Source organism: Phascolarctos cinereus, unplaced genomic scaffold, assembly GCF_003287225.1.
Source record: "Phascolarctos cinereus isolate Bilbo 61053 unplaced genomic scaffold, phaCin_HiC Scaffold_4;HRSCAF=312, whole genome shotgun sequence".
Lineage (NCBI taxonomy): Eukaryota > Metazoa > Chordata > Mammalia > Diprotodontia > Phascolarctidae > Phascolarctos > Phascolarctos cinereus.
In genome coordinates, this window is record NW_027555847.1 from 663,704,492 (window position 1) to 663,721,657 (window position 17,166).

A 17,166-nucleotide genomic window follows, 5' to 3' on the forward strand; every position below is an offset into this window, starting at 1 on the left:
TGCCCTATCTGGATCTACAGTTGGAAGAGCCCATAGAGGCCCCCTAGCCCAGCTGCCTTATTTTTACAGATGAAGAAACTGAGGCCTAGAGAAGCTAAGGAACCCAAAGTCACATGGGTAATAAACAGCAGAGCCAAGATTCAAAGTTCGGCCATTCTTTTCTCTCTATCCTATTCAGATTCCCTCATTTCACAGATGGGGGCGGGCAGAGGAGGCAGGAAATCTAAATGGAGGAAGTGACTTGCCCACAGTCACACAGTGAGTCAGTTGGAGAGCAAAGTCCAGACCCCTCCAGGAACTGGGACTATCCCCTGCATTCTGCTGCAGGAAAGGAGACTTGTTTGTCACCAATCAGGCTAAATTCAAGGGCGGGACATCAGTAGCCAATCTTGTCATCCACCAAAATTTCCTGTTTCAGACACAAACAGGAAATTGTGCCCTCTGAGCTGCTGTGATCTATCTTGAGATAAATGTCTCCCATCAGTGGCAATTCTGGTATGAGGAAGCCCGTGCTCTGTAGGAGGGAAGGAGTGGGGCCCAGGGTGAGCTCTGGGACAGGCCCATCAGTAGCCCCTAGCCCTGTCTCAGGGGCCGGCTTCCCCTGTGGGCTCAAGCTCTCAGCTTTCAGTTATTCAAAGATGTCAAGATCAACACTAGGGATAAAGGGAAAAGATGAGAAAGGACCCAGTCCCTCCCTTGAAGGAACTGACATTTGGATGGGAGAGATGCTACATGGTACAGTGGATGGAACACGGAAACTACAGTCAGGAAAAGGTGAGTCCAAATCCTGCTACAGAGTCTTAATTAACTAACCATGTCATTTAACCTGTCTGCCTCAGTTTCCTCATCTATAAGAAGGGCACAATAATAGCGCCTCCCTCCCAGGGTTGTTGTGAGGCTCAAATGAGGTAGCATTTGTAAAGCGCTTTGCCAGCCTTAAACCTCTCTACAAACACTCATGATCCAAGAGAGAATGGGGCTGGAGACAATAATAGCACCTGCCTCCCTGGACTGGGTGTTTAAAAATTAATTTTTATTTTTATCCTGCACTTAGCAAACACCAAGTAAGATAGACATTTGCATACACATAGTGGAGCAGAAAAAGAGGATTGTAGGAAACTACAGGTCTCTGGTGTGTAGGGCTTGCTTTTCTTTTTAGGTATGGAATCAATCCAGCCAGGAGCTTTCAAAGATGTCCTGCTCATCTGGCCTTTTATTTCACTCCATTAAAAAAATGACCTCAATGACCCCCTCCCTTTTTTTTGGCTACCCTATTCCTAGCCCTGCTTAGCCCCCTCCCCCAATGTTATAAAAAAAAAAAAAAGAAAAACAAAGCAACACAGAGTATTTTTGATTATCAAAGGAGATAATACATGCAAAGTGCTACTATGGAAGGCTCTTATGGGGGCAAAGAAGGGCTGCAGACAAGAACTAGCTGGGGAAAAAATTAATGTATTAAGGCAGAGGTTTCCAAACTTATTTGGCCTACTTCCCCCTTTAAAAAAAATTACTCAGAGTTGTCTTGGAAATCTACTTTCTTTAACCCTTTAATGTTTTTTTTTTGAAATTTGTTTCATTTCAAAAAATATAAATTTTTTAAAAAAAATTACATATCCTAAATTTAATAACTTATTGTAAATTTGTGGGTTTTTTCCTGCATTGAAATTTTTATGATGCAATATTGTGTCATGTAACTGTATAGTCTCATATTGTAAATAAGTCATTGCACATATATATATACACACACACACACACACACACACATATACATATATCCGCCAATGCATGCTGGACAATGTGTAACGCACTTGCCTGCTAATACTTGCTTGTTAAGACCTGTCAGCAGACTTGATCACTGATTGGTTATAACTTGCATTTTGTGTATTTATTTGGAGAATAATGTAATCACTATGACTTTAACTCTGTTATATAACAGATGAAACATGTACAAATGGTTTTTTTAAAAAATTTCTCCTCTTCTTTCCTTATGCTTCTATCACCCCTTACTTATGCTTCTATCACCCCCTTATTTTTATTCAATACCCCCCAATTGCACCTGAGGCTCCTACTGCCCCCCATCATTCCAGTGCCCCCCAGGGGGCAGTATCGCCCACTTTGGGAACCTCTGTGGATTAAGGCCTATTTCTCCTCCTCCTCAGTAGAGATACTGTTTGTAAAGTACTTAGCATAGTGCCCAGCACACAGTAAGTGCTTAATAACGCTTGTTTCCCTCTTTTCTTCTTCCTCTTCCTCTCTCCTCTCCTTTCCTCCTTCCCTTTCCCTACCTTCATCTCTCCCTACCTGCTTTCCTTCCTTCCTTCTTCCTTCCTTCCTTCCTTCCTTCCTTCCTTCCTTCCTTCCTTCCTTCCTTCCTTCCTTCCTTCCTTCCTTCCTTCCTTCCTTCCTTCTTTCCCTCCTTCTTTTCTTCCCCTATCCTTCCTGACATTTATGAGATATATAACTTTGGGCAAGCCCCTTCCCTCTCTGAGTCTGTTCCTTCCACTACAAAATAAGGATGATAATCATGATCCTTACTTCCCCTTCTGTCATGCAAATAGTTGTACAGGTAGTATTCCGTGAACCCTCAAGTGCTATAGATAAAGGAGGTATTGTTATTAGTATTATTATTATCAACAGGCCACCAGGCTGCAGTATGAAGGGAACTGGACCTAGAGTTGGGGAGATCTGAATTCAAATCCTACCACAGACCCTTACTACTGTGTGATGCTTGGCAAATCACTTAATGTCATCTTCACCTGTAAAATGGGAATAACAGTGGCACCTTTATTTCAGGGTTGTTGTATTGATCAAATGAGACAGCATCACACATATACAGTACTTTGCAAACCTTAAAGTGCTTAACATATACTCTAAAGTCACTATCGTTATCATTGTCACTGCCATCAGCATCATCCTTGTCAATATCCCCTGCATAGTGCTAAACAGGTGCATCAGAATGAGGGGGCCCAGCCCCAGCTTTCCCAGCACCAAATGATGGCTTTTTTTTCTAATCTGTTAGGAGCTCTCTCAAAAGGGGAAAATGAAAAAAAAAAAAAAGGAAGGGGCATTACCTAACAGTGAGTTCTAACTCCCACTATGTGGCAGGGACCCTAAGTTATCATTTCAAGATCTTTCTCCCCTTCTCCCACCCCTCCTCAAACTATTTTTATCCCTCCCCTCTTCCCTGCAGAAGATTCAGAGAAGCGCCATTAGGATAACTGGTAGCAATGTTGCTGGAAGTGGAATACAGCATCCAGCTCTCTTCGGATGAGAGAGAAGCGCCATTTTGGGGGATGCCTGCATCTTGGCACAGCCTACAAAGGTGCCTCACAAGTACGGCTTACAGAGGGAATGGGTTTAGACGGAGAAGGGATGGGAAGCATGGTTCTCTCATAGACAATCTGGTAGTTAAATAGCTAGTTATAACTAGCATTTCTATAGAACTTTAAGGTTAGCAAAGTGCTGAACATACATATCCCATGTAAGTAGGAGGCCTAGAAACCTCTCCTCTAACCTTCCGCCCTGGAGCTAAAGATTTATGGAATCTTAGCTTCTAGGGGCAGCTAGGTGGCAACATAGTGCATAGAGTGCCAGGCCTGGCGTCAGCAAAACTCATTTTCTTGAGTTCAAATCCAGCCTCAGACACTTAGTAGCTGTGTGACCCTGGGTAAGTCACTTTGCCCTCTTTGCCTCTGTGTCTTCATCTATAAAATGAGCTGGAGAAGGAAATGGCAAACCACTCCAGTATCTTTGCCAAGAAAACCCCAAATGGGGTCATGAAGATTTGGACATGACTGAAAAATGACTGAACAACAAAAGCTTCTCAGACTCCATCTTGTCTAATAAATCCCCAAGCCAGCTATCCCCTGTCCAGTATCTCAGGCCTGTGGTCAGTGGTCATTCTTCCACTGCTTGGAGACTTCAAATCTGGCTGATCCTTACTGCTGGACACAGGATTCCCATTTCTGCCAGGAGGTAAAATCCTGGTTTTGCTAACCAACAGCAATACTACTTTGATAATGTGATTTTCTACATCATGCCAGGGACAGAGCATAGGATGTGGAGCAAGGAGGCAAAGGGTTGACTCACAGTTCTGCCACCTACTTGATCTTGGATAAGTCACTACCTCTGTGGGCCTCAGTTTCCCCATCTGTAAAATGAAGGAATTGGACTTGCTATTACATTCCAAGGCTCCTTCCAGTTCTTAATGCTATACACCCGATGGGGCAGAAAAGACAGTCATGGTGAGTTGGGAGACCAGAACCAGAAACTTGGGTTTCCAGGCTGCCAAAACAGTGTTGCACAATGGGAAGAAAGCCTGGGGTAACCCCCTGGATCTGTGTATGACTTTGGCCAAGTCTCATCACATGTTCTAAGTGTCCTCCCAACTCTGACATTCTAATATTCTTGGGCTCTTTCAGCTCTAAGGTCAAAGATAAGAAAACAGTATCAGAGAACTGGGAGTGACCTTAGAAAAGGGAATGATAGAGCTTGGGGGAGGGGGCCCTTAGAACACAGATGGTCAAAGCTGGGCAGGCCCTTAGGACACAGAATGTCAGAGCTCAGGAGGGTCCTTAGAATACAGAATGTCAGAGCTAGGAGGGCCTTTAGGACACAGAATGTTAAAGGTGGGAAGTCTGTTAGAACACAGAAAGCCAGAGCTGGGAGGGCTTTTAGAACACAGAATCTCAGAGCTGGGAAGGATCTTAGAACATAGGATGTCAGAACTGGGAAGGCTCTTAGGACACAGAATGTCAGAGCTGGGAAAGATCTTAGAACATAGCATATCAGAACTAGGAGAGCTCTCAGAACACAGAAAGAGCTGTGAGTGTTAGCTATGGTGCTAAGCATCCTCCCAGGTGTTTGTGGCATAATCTGGTAGGAACAGGAGAGGCCCGGCCGTGCTCAGAGGAAGGCACTAGCCCAGGAGTAGGGCCCCAGTGTCGTGCGCCTAATCAGAATCAACCCTTCATCAGGCGACCCAAGGAAGAAACTTATTTGATGCAGGGGTGGAGGAGGGTAAAGTCTTCTGGAGTTCTGAGTTTCCTTTCTGCTTCTCAAAATGTTCTCAATCTGGCTCTCTTTTCTCAATTCAATTCCACTTCTCTGGGCTTGCTTTCCCCTTTGTCCCCTCCGGGCTTTCTTCTTCCTTCCTTAGTTTCCCATTTCTTCAGGTTTTTTTTTTTACCACTCTCTGGCTTTGTTTCTCCTCATTTCCCCATTTCCTTTCCAGCTTTGTTTCCTTCTTTTCTGTTGTATCTCTCTGTGAACCCCTTGGGTTGGAGACACTGAGAATGTTTAGCTTGGAAAAAAGAAGATGCAGGGCACACATGCCAGCCAACTTCAAGAAACTGAAAGGCTGGTCATGTGGCAGCAGAGCTGCCCCAGTGGAAGTGGAAGGAGCCGTCTCACCTCTGAGGCAGTGGCTTCTCTCTCCTTGAAGGGCCATCTTCACTCAAAGTCTGGATGACTGCCTGGGGGACATGTTCTGGGGGGATTCCTTTAATGTATGAACTTTCCCCCTTTATCCTTCTGTTTTACTATTTATTCTTCCCTTTCTCACTCTGTTTCTCTCCATTTCCCTCTTTTTTTGTTTTCTTTTTCAATGACTTTTAAAAATTAATAAGCATTTAATTTCTGTCCTTCTCACCTTTCCCTTCTCTCCCACTGGAGAAAAAAAAGGTAAGAAAAATAAAACACAGAAACATGGAATCTCAGAACTAACAAATCATCTTGGCCAAGTGAGAATGTCTTCTCTAGCAAACCTGATGAAAGGTCACCCAACCTTGTCTTGAGGAGATCCAGTAAGAGGAAACTTACTACTTCCTGGGTCTGCCCATTATATTTTGGACCACTCTGACTGTAAAGAACTTTCCCATATATATAGCAGGGGGTTCTGTTTCTCCTTGATCTGATAGCCACAAAGCAGAGTGCCTTTTGAAGGCTGACCTTTTGTAACATCTAGACATTGCCAAATCCCAGGGCAAAGTGGAACAAATAGAATCTTTCTTTCGCGAGAGTAGCTCTTCAAATACTGTCCCCTCCTCCTCTCCAGGCAAAACATCCCTGCTTCCTTCAAATGACTTTCATATAGCAAGACCTCAGAACTCTTCAACACCCTAGTTGTCCTCATCTGGGCATTCTCCACCTTGATGCCCTTACTAGAATGTACTTATTGACTTGGGATCTGTGTAATGTGTTGGCACCCACAACTTCTCTGGGCCCATTTTCTCATCTGTAAAATGAGGGAGGTGAGCTAGATGACCTCAAAGGGCCCTTCCAACTCTAACATTGGAAATGTGTGCTCTTGTAAGAAGGAACAAGAGATTTCTTTGGGAATGACTGCTGGGAAAGTCCCATCCCCCACCAGCGCAGGTAGGAAAGATATGTCCTTGCTGAGGACAAACCAAAATCTGCCAAGGAAGGATGATTACTTATTTTCCTCCCAGCGTGTCTAAAATCTTAACACTTTGGGGGAAGGAGGTTCTGGGAAATGTGTCAGGGAATTATCACCTACACAGGGTGCTCCTTTAATAAGCCAAAGCTTAGATAGCATTTTAGGGTTTCCAAAGTGGTTTACGAGCATTATGTCATCAGAGCCTCAAAATCACCCTGTGGGATAAGTGCTACAGGGCATTATCTCCATTTTACAGATGAAACAACTGAGAATGTGAGAGGTTAAGTGCCTTGCCTGTGGTCACACAGCGAAGCAGTGTCCGAAGCATGGTTTCAACCTAAGTTTTACCTGATTCCAAGCGCCACATTCATTCCACTACATCCTATTATATGGTGATAAACTAAATGTGGCAAGTTTTCTGGAGAAGGGAGCAGTCTCAGGATTGGAAAGGCCTGGCAGGGCTTAGAGGCAAAGATTAGAGTGAGGGTGGTGGACAAAGTGTTATTCTGTGCTGGTCTCCTGCCTTCAGTGGATGGGGAGAAATGCCATTCATTCCAGGTCTCTGGTCTCCCCTCCTGACCTCTTCCTGCCTGCCTGGGAAGGAAAAAATCCATTCAATTATGTTCCCTCTCCTTTTCAGTCATTTTTCAGTGGTGTCAGACTCTTTGTGATCACATTTGGAGTTTTCTTGGCAGAGATAGTAGAGTGGTTTGCCATTTCCTTCTCCAGGTCATTTTACAGATGAGGGAACTGAGGCAAACAGGGTTAAGTGACTTGCCCAGGATCACATAGCTGGTAAGTGTCTGAGGCTGGATTTGAACTCAGGAAGATGAGTCTTCCTGACCCTAGGCCCTGCATTCTATGCACTGTGGTGCTACCTCCTCTCCTAGACCTAGTCCCTTTGTTTAAGCATCTAATGTTTTGTAAGGATGCTGCTCTAAGGTCAAACCCTTAGGGATGTCCATGACCCACCTGAACCGATTCCTCTATGATTAACACACTGAGCCTGGAATCAGTCAGTCAGTCAACACATATTTTTAAGCATTTATTATGTTATAGCCCTGGAGATACAAAGAAGGGTGAAAGTAGTCCCTGCCCTCTGGTAGCTTACATTCTAATGGGCCCAACAATATGCAAACAACTGTGGACATAGAAGAGATGTTCACAGTAAAGCCGGCACATTTTCTGTTGTATTGAAGCTGCTGCTCCTATTGTACCACACCTTTGGGACACCCTATGCCTCTTCTCCATAGTGTGACCTTGAGTGGCCATTCAGCACCCACCAAGGGGAAGGGTGAGCTCTGCTTCAAGGACAGAGAGGTCAGTAGGGACACACAGAGATAGAACAGTCAAGAGAGCCCTGGACTGGCAGTTGAGCCCCATGACCTTGGACAAGACGTCTCCCCATTCTGGAACCTGTGGAATTATAAATGTCAGAGCTGGGAAGGATGTTACAACAAAGGGTGCCTAGTTCAACCTATACCTGAATAAGAATCCCCTCTAAGACATCTCTAACTAAGGGATGTCTAGCCCCTGCTTGAAGGCTTTTAATGATGGGAAAATCATGACCTTCTGAGGCATTTTAGGATAACTGTGCTAGGAGTTACTCTTCTTTAGACCAAGACTACACCTGCCTTTTATTTTTTTATTTAAAAAAATTTTTTTTACACCTGCCTTTTTTGCAATCCCCACCTACTACTCCCAGTTCTCTCTTCTGATGTCTCATAGAACAAGTCAATACTCCTCCAATACTCCAGGACAGTTATAATACAACTACTGATATACTATATCAATATAATATAACTATAATATGATACAATACAATATAAAATAATCCCCTAAATCTCTTCTCCAGGCTAAACATCCTCATTTCCTTTCCCCATTTTTTGGATGGTGTGGTCTCCAATCTCAAATGCACTTAAAAATATTGATCGATTGATTGTTCTGAACATGAGCTCACAGCTTAGTCTGTCAGTATCCTTTCTAAAATGTGGCCTTAGCATTGGATGCAATACTCAGTTTTTTCCTCTACAAAATGAAAGGTTTAGACACATGATAACTCAGGATGCTGAAGGACCTTGGAGAATGTCTAGTTCAAACCATTTACTTAAAGAAAAAGAACTTGAGACCCAGATAGGGAAAAGGACTTCTACTGGAAGATTTTGGCAATCCCTCTTAATTCTGGTACTTTCCCTCTTTTGATAATTTCCCATTTATTCTATATATATATAACTTGTTCATATATAGTTATTTACAAGTCATCTCCCCCAATAGAGTATGAGATCTTTGAGGGTAGAGACTGTCTTTTGCCTTTCTTTGTATCCTCAGTGCTTAGCACAGTGCCTGGTACACAGTAGGCGCTTAATAAATTTTTATTGACTAACTTGCGCAAAGTCACAAAAGTAGTAAGTGATAGGGGAAGGATTCAAACCCAGTCCCTCTGACTCTAAATCCGTTGTTCTTTCCATTAAATTGCAATGCCACTCATGACTTGATATTCTCTGAGACCACCCCACTCCCATCTCGGTGGGTGGGGGTGGTCGTCATGGAGGGCGCTCCTCCTCCCACACAGAGACCCAGAAACAGCTAAAAGGAGCCTTTGAGAGCATCGGGTCATGAGCAACAGCATGATTCAGAGGTCCTCTGACTCTGAGCAATAAGCATCTTGGGGGCATTTCCAGCATCAACTGGCCAGGAACTGACTCATCTGACCTTATTGTGAACACCCACACCTAAACCACCCCCCTTTCCAGCCAAACCTGCCTTCCTGGCCCCATATCACCAATTTCTCCATGGACCAGTAACTAGAAGAGGACTGGGAAAAGAAGGAGTAGAAGTCATTACCTTCACCCAAGGGCAAATCTCAATTCATGCTACTTTCGTGATCACCTTCCATACCAGCTTCTGTGTGGCACTGAAGCCGCCTTAGTGCATCATGGGAGAATTGGCTCTTTTACTTTGCTACCAACCTTCTCCCTTTCTGGCCATCTCTTTGGAGTTAAAGAACCTGGGTTCGAGTCCTAGCTTGGTCCCTTACTGCCTGGGTGATCTTAGGCTTCAAGTTACTTAACCGCTCTAGACCTCAGTTTCCTCATCTTTGAAATGTATAATCTGAAGATTTCTAAGGCCATTTCCTTATTTTCTGAAAATTAACTAATTAATCTTAAGCATTCATTTTTCAAAATTTTGAGTTCCAAATTGCCTCCCTCTCTCTAGCCCCTCTCCCACTGCTTGAGAAGGCAAGCACCATGATGTCAATTATATACATGGCATCATGCAAAACATATTTCCCTATCTAAAGTCACTTCCAACTCTAAATCCCATGATTCCTTATTCCTCAGTAATGGGCAAAGACTTTGGTACTAAATGTTGAGCAATTTCTGCCCATCTCCAAACAATATCCCACTCTTCTCCATATCCCCAAATCTGACCTTTCCTAAAAGGCCCAGTTCATATCCCACAACCATCAGTTAGGCTTCCTTGACTACTCCAAACAAGTGATCCCTGTTTCCTCTGAATTTTCCTAGCACTTAGAATCATTATGGCCTAGGTTGCCTGCCCTAATCTCACAGACCTTGGGAGACCTCTTGTATTGCTACTCAGTTATCACAAAATCATCTTATCACCAAATAACAAAGCTGGAAAGAACCTTAGAGATGTGAGAATTACACAGAATTTGCTGAATCTCTAAGCTGGAAGTGACTTCATAGACAAAGAACATCAGAGCTGGAAGGAGACTTGAAGACCACCTGGTCCACATGGTCTGGTCACCTACATAAAGTGAGTCTCAGAGGGAAGGAATGTCTTGCCATAAGTAGGAATCCCCTCTACAACATTCTTAACAATGGGCCATCCAGCCCCTGCTTAAAGCCCTGAAGTTGCAAGGAACTCATCGTCCTTCTCCTCTCCCTCCATTTCTTTAATTTAATAATAATTTAAATTAATTTAATTTAATTTAATTTTTTCAATGAAACAAAATATATTCCCCATTGAAAGAAAATAAAAACAAGACCCTTGTAAACAAATATGCACAACCAAGCAAAATCAATTTTCACATTGGTTATGTTAAAAAAAAGCTCTCATTGGACACTTCTCTATTAGGTATAGCCTACTTCATCATAGGTCTTCTGAAATTTTGTTGGGTTGCTGTGTCAATCAGAAGAACACAATGCTTCTCAAAACAGCTCATTCTGCTTTCCAATCACCCTCACTGCTGAAAAGTCCTTCCTTGCATCAAGCCTAAATATGTCCTACCCATGAATCCTAATTCCATACTTTGAGGCCAAGTAGATCAAGACTAAAGCACCTTCCACGTGACTGTCCTTCAAATATTTGGAAGATAGTTATCAGACCTCCCCAACTTATGTTTGAGGCCATGCCTTGCCCAGGTTCACACAGGTTACTAAATAGTAGGGCTGGTATTCAAACTCAGGTTCTCTGACTAAATTCAATGCACTCTCCAGTACTTGAAGCTTTCTCCATTGGATTGGTTCCCCAGCCTGTCCCTTCCAGGGTGGCTCCCTCAGGCTGCTTAGAGCAGTCCCAAACATCTTACTTGGTCAGCTCTGAGAGAAACTAGTTACAGAATGGGTCACAGTATGTGACCACGATTCTGGGGTCTTTGGTTCTCCTTCCCTTTTAACGCTTTCCCCACACTCCCTTTCCTGATCCCTCACTATCTTAGTTTCTTTTAGCTCTCTACATCACACAGTATTTTCTGGCTGGGCACACCTTCACACCACCCTCTGCAAAGCCACCTAAACCCCATCTAGGCAGAGGATTGGGCCATCTCCTCCCTGTCTCAGCTCACAGCCTAGAGGTGCCCAAGAAAGCTCCTTTGCTCTTCCCCTTGAGGCTCTTTGCCTTCTGGTTGTTTTTTTTTTTATCTCAAGATCTTTGACATGTTAACTTTCTTGTTTCTGCACCCACAGACATCTTACCTGGATGGCAAAGAGTTCATGCCTGTCTAAGAAGAAGACAATGACATTGAAAATGCAAATAGCATAATCATTAGCATATCTAAAACACTATTATACTTTGATTACTCTTGTCTCACACAGACTGGGTTTATTCAACTTCTCCATAATTGTGTTGGGGTTAGGGAAGGAAATGAAGTCTTCCTTCCTTCCTTCCTCTTTTCCTTCTTTCTTTTTTCCTTCATTCCTTCTTTTTTCCTTTCTTCCTTCTTTTTCTTTCTTTCCTATGAAGAGTTATACCTCCCAGTGACTATTACAGCATTGTAATAAATTATCAGTCCTCCTAAGATGGCTGCCTGAACAAGGCAGGCCACCCAGCTCCCTCTCTTACTTATTCCAGGAAAACTGACATTTGGCATCAAACAAAAATAATGACTAATAAATCCACTGAGAAACTATGGTAAGTGACTTATACCACTTCAGAATGGCACAAACAAGTCAGCCAGGAGTGCACAGCAATAGGAAAGGGAGCTTCTCAAGCAGATTGATTGGCAGAATGACCAGACATGGGAATGTATGTAGGGGGTAAGGTTCCATATCTGGAGACAGCAAGAGTGAAGGGCTACCCTGAGAAAACCCCAGGGAGGATGGGGCAGCTAGGTGGCACAGTAGATAGAGCTCTGGCCTTGGAGTCAGGCCTCAGACACATGACACTAGCTGTGTGACCTTGGGCAAGTCACTTAACCCTAATTGCCTCACCAAAAAAAAAAAAAGCCCCAGGGAGGCCAGAAAGCCCCAGAATAGAGTCTTGGGAAACTGTATGGCAGTAGTGGACAGTAACCAGCATACAGACCATGACATTCTAGGACCAGGGGCTCTGAGATTCTTAACTTTCCATCTTGAGCTGCTATAGAGGACCATAAAAAACAGGGTCTTTTTTTTTCTTTGTTAATTTTGAAGCTCTAGAGGGGCTTACCTCCAGTATATAAAGGTCAGCATAAGAACCCAGGGAGCCCAGGGAGAGGTCAATTGGGGTAGATCAATCCACCCCAAAGTGTTGCAGGGGGTGAAGCCTGGCCCTGGTACAAAGCCCCAATTCAGGAATGGAATTGCTGGGGAAATGAGCAAAGTGAAAAATAAAACACAAATCAGCGTAAAAATATATTGTGAACCTAACTCTATAACAACTGCAAGCAGACTCAAGGGGGAAAAAATGGATTTTCCACAATGACTACATTACTACCTAGGAGAAATGAAGCAAAAGACAAAAATAAATAAATAAAAACTCTTGAGGAAAAAAACAAAATGAGAATAAGTAGCTTACTAGAGAAAGTTGTAAACAATACCTAAGAAAGATGTTCCCTGAAAACTAGAATAGAACAAACAGAAAGCAATGATTTGCCATGAGACAGCAGGACATATTAGAACAAAATTAAAAGCCCAACAAAGGAAAATGTAACATGTTTGACACACACACACACACACACACACACACACACACAAAACAGCAGACCTAAAAAAAACAGGTTAAGGAAAGATCATTTAAGAATCAATAGACCATATGAAAACCAAATCATGATTTTTTAAAAGAAGACTAGACACTACATTTCAAAAAAATCATAAATGAAGACTACCCAGATCTACCAGAAGCAGAAGACAAAGTAAGGACAAATATAATCCACCACACACCTCCTAAAAAGAACCAAAAGGGGGGCAGCTAGGTGGCACAGTAGAAAGAGCAACTGGCCCTTGAGTTCAAATCCAGACTCAGACACTTGACACTTACTAGCTGTGTGACCCTGGGCAAGTCACTTTAACCCCATTGCCTAACAAAACAAACAAATTAAAAAAAAAAGAAAAGAGAAAAGAAAAATGTGAGGAATGTCAGAGCCAAAATCCAGAGTTTCCAAGTGAAAGAAAAAAAAACACACAAACTTTCGAAAAGGAATTCAAGTGCCAACGAAATATAATGAGTATCACACAAGACTTGGCAGCAACTACTAAAAACAAGAGATCTTGGAATACAGTATTTCAAAAGACAAAGATAGAGACTTAAAACTTATAATAGCTTACCTTGCAAAGCTGAGTATAATCCTATGGGGGGAGGGTCGGGGGGAGAATGGACCTTTAATGGAATAGAGGACTTCCAAACATTTCTGATGAAAAGAACAGGGATGTGTAGGAACTTTATAATGCAAACACAAGAGTTCAGAGGACCTAGAAAAGTAAATTTATTGGAGCAATTGGAAAGAGTTATATGTTGATGTAGTGCTAACATTCTATTAGGAAGAGAAGGAAACAAGTGTCCCTTCAGAATCTTAAACATCTAAGGGTATTGAGGGAGGTAAATAAGAAAGATGGGGTGATGAATCTATTCTGAGTGTTTTAAAATGGGAAAAGAGAAAGGAGGATAAAAGGAACATGCAGTTGTAGAAAGGAGGGGGAGAACTTGCTATTTCTCATAATTGGGTTACATGAGAAGTGTATTCGAACATGGAGGAAGAAGTTTCAATAAACTTTACTCCAATCTGAAACAGAAAAAATAGTACAGAACACACACCCACAGATCCTGATACAGGAGTGCATTAAACTCAATGAGAAAATAGGTGGGTATAGTGTGGGGTGGGGTTAAGAGGGAGAATAATTTTCTGGTATGAAATAGTGAAAAACAAAACAACTTTACTGATCCTGAAGGGTATAGAAAAGGGAGAAAAACAAAAGAACGATAGTCTAAGGAGGTGCCTTAGATTGCCTCTTTGACAGTGGGAGAATGGCTAAACAAATTGTATAGGATGTGATGTGTTATATGACCATGGCCATAATGCAACATTATTGAATCATAAGAAATAACAAAGCAGCACAATTTCAGAGAATCCTGATTAGCATAAACTAACACTGTTGTTGTTGGTCCTTCATTTTTGAAGAGGACCAATGACATCATAGGTGATATGTTGACTTGCACATGAATTGGATTTAAGTGAGGCAGAGTTGCACAAAGTCATCAGCCTTATTCTCTCTTCCAGAGTCATCAAAGTCCAGTGTCAAGACAAAAGCCAAGATGACTGGTTATGCAGTGGATGACCTTGGCCACTTTGATGTCTGACCAAGGTTTAAGTGCTCCACAGTGTCTGCTTCAGATGCTTTCATGGCCATTGGAACAGATTGTTCTCATCCACCCATTCTGACAAGGAAGTCTTCACATGCTTGGAGGTAGACACCCACCTACCTCACTGAAAGGTTTGAAGCCTGTCAGTTATCCTCAACCGGGCTTAGCCTGTCTGCCACAATGTGTTTACCAGGGTGTGGCCTCTGTACTTCTTGGAACCACAGATGAGAGTTGGGTGAATCAGGTGGACACCAAAGGTGGATGAGCAGCCCTAAAAAGGGCTCAGCAAGCCCTCATACCAGAGATGCTAGTCATCCTGAACACCCTATGCAACCTAAACTGACACTGAGTGAAGGAAGAAGAACCAAGAGAAAAATTTCTCAAAGAACAGCACCATCAGAGAGAGAAAAATGGTTCTGAAAGCCTTAAGAACTCTGATCAATGCAATGACTAGCTATGTCTCCAGAGGACCTATGATTAAAGCACATTCCCCAGCTCCTGACTTAAAGGTGATAGACTCCAGGTGGAAAGGGAGACATTTTTGGACAGGGCTACTGTGTAGATTTGTTTTTCTTGGCTATGCTTATTTGTTATAAGGGCTCTTTCATCTTTCAGTTTTTAATTAGGGTAGAGGGTTAGCATTAGTGATGAAAAAAAGAGAGAATCATTTGTAACATTTTTTTAAATGCATAGAAGAGAACAAAAGAAACTTCAGAGAAGCACAAACAGGGCAATTTTCAAAGTAATACACAGAATTTACTGAATACTTTTTAAAAAGTAAGCAGTATGAAATGGTGATTCACAATTTCAAATATAATCCTCTTTTTTTGTGTTCAGCTGTGTATAAGGAAGTGCTCTTTTTTGGTGTTTTAGTTCAGAACAATTAAAAGAGAGAGAGAGAAAGAGAAGATGCTTTTGAAGCTCCTGAAAAAGGAGCAAATGATGAACATGATGAATACAGAAAAATATTGAAAAACCTGGAAAGGCTTGTATGGTCTGATGCTGAGTGAAGTGAGCAGAACCAGGAGAATGTTGCACATAGTAACAGCCACGTTGTGTGATGACTAATATTGATAGACTTAACCCTTCTCAGCAATACAAGGATCTAAGACATCTCCAAAGGTTTCATGATGGAAAATGCTATCCATATCCAAAGAAAGAACTATGGAGTTTGATTGCAGATCAAAGCGTACCATCTGCTATTTTTCTTTCTTCTGTTGTGTTTTGTTTCCTCTTTCAGGTGATTCCTCCTATTGGTTCTAATTCTTCCTTACAACATCACTAATGTGAAAATATGCTTACTAGGAATGTATATGCATAGCCCATATCAGATTGTGCACCATCTTGGGGAGGTGCACTCAAAAGCATATGGAAGTGATTGTTGATAAATCAAAATAAATTAATAAAAAACCCCACCCATCTCTCAAGTTGTAGTGGGGGATCAAATGAGAATATTTGTAAAGTACCTGGAATATGTGGAGTGCTACACAACATGTCAGCTATTATTTTTGTTTGTTTGTTTGTTTGTGAGGCAATTGGGGTTAAGTGACTTGCCCAGGGTCACACAGCTAGTAAGTACGAAGTGGTGAGACTGGATTTAAACTCAGGTCCTCCTGACTCCAGGGCCAGTGCTCTATCCACTGCGCCATTTAGCTGGTCCAATGTCAGCTATTATTATGAAAACAACATTATGAAAAACTAAGCTTGACCCCCCCCCAAAAGAGATAATGAAGACACCTCTACCCACTCCACCCCCACCCTTTGCAGATGTTAGGGTCTGTGGATGAGGAACATTGTATAGAGCATGAGATCTGTTTTACTGATTATTTTCTCTTCTTCTTCTTTTTTTTTAAGCCTTTGTTATAAGGAATGACTCTTGGAAGGAAAAGAATACAGGAGGAGATCTGGGTGATATAAAAACAAAAGGTATCAATTTTAAAAAGTCTTTTTTTTTTAAATAAAGAGAGCTCCCCCCTGGCACCTGGGCCAGTCTCGGGAGACCAAGGTCAGGGTAAAGAAAATAGCTCTGACCATTATGTTCCCTCTCCCACAACACAACCCGCATAGCCTGCTCCTCCCCCAGTTCCTGAAATCCTGCAGATGCTGGGCATATAACAAGGGAGCAGCAGTGGCCAGTAGTGGCATCAGGATGCTGTAAATGAGCAAAGAGATGGGGTATAGTGGTGATGGTTGGCACAGTTTAACATCTCTAGGCCTTAATTTCTACATCCAAAAAAATGAGAAATTTGGACTAAGTTTCCTCAGTGACTTAGGGAGATAAGATGTATTGAGCAGGCATGGGAATCAGAAAGGAAGTGGTAGAGGAGGCATTAAAAAGAGAAAAAAAAAGATCTAAAGACAATTGTTTAAAAAATGCTGTCTCATGTGTGAAGCTGTGATCCACTCCAAAAACAGCTTGTACCCTGAGCTTCCCTCAGAGCATAATGTTTAATATTGCTATAAGTTATCTGAGTGAACTGTGCTGGATAGGACTGTCTGGGGGACAGGCCCTGGGGGATTTCATGAGAGAGGAACTTCCCTCATGGTCCATTGCGGTCAGGGCTGAACCTGCTTATGCCACACCTAAGTCATGGAATTATAGGATTTAGAGCTGGGAAGGACCTTGGAGACTTGCAAATCCATGGCAGCATCAACCTGAAGAAGCCCAGCCCCGCACCATCCCTCAACCCTGTAACAGAAGGAACTATCATAAAGAAAACCAAACAGAAATGACCATAAATTCCTTC

The 17,166-nt window shown here is 42.4% G+C and overlaps 1 long non-coding RNA gene across 1 annotated transcript; it reads left to right on the forward strand.

The window, feature by feature from the left end:
- Positions 1–279: 279 nt before the first annotated feature.
- LOC144457084 (uncharacterized) lies at positions 280–15,871 on the forward strand. Its single transcript, XR_013486409.1, has 2 exons — positions 280–774; positions 14,337–15,871. It is a non-coding gene; the product is annotated as an uncharacterized LOC144457084 (long non-coding RNA).
- The last annotated feature ends 1,295 nt before the right edge of the window (positions 15,872–17,166 follow it).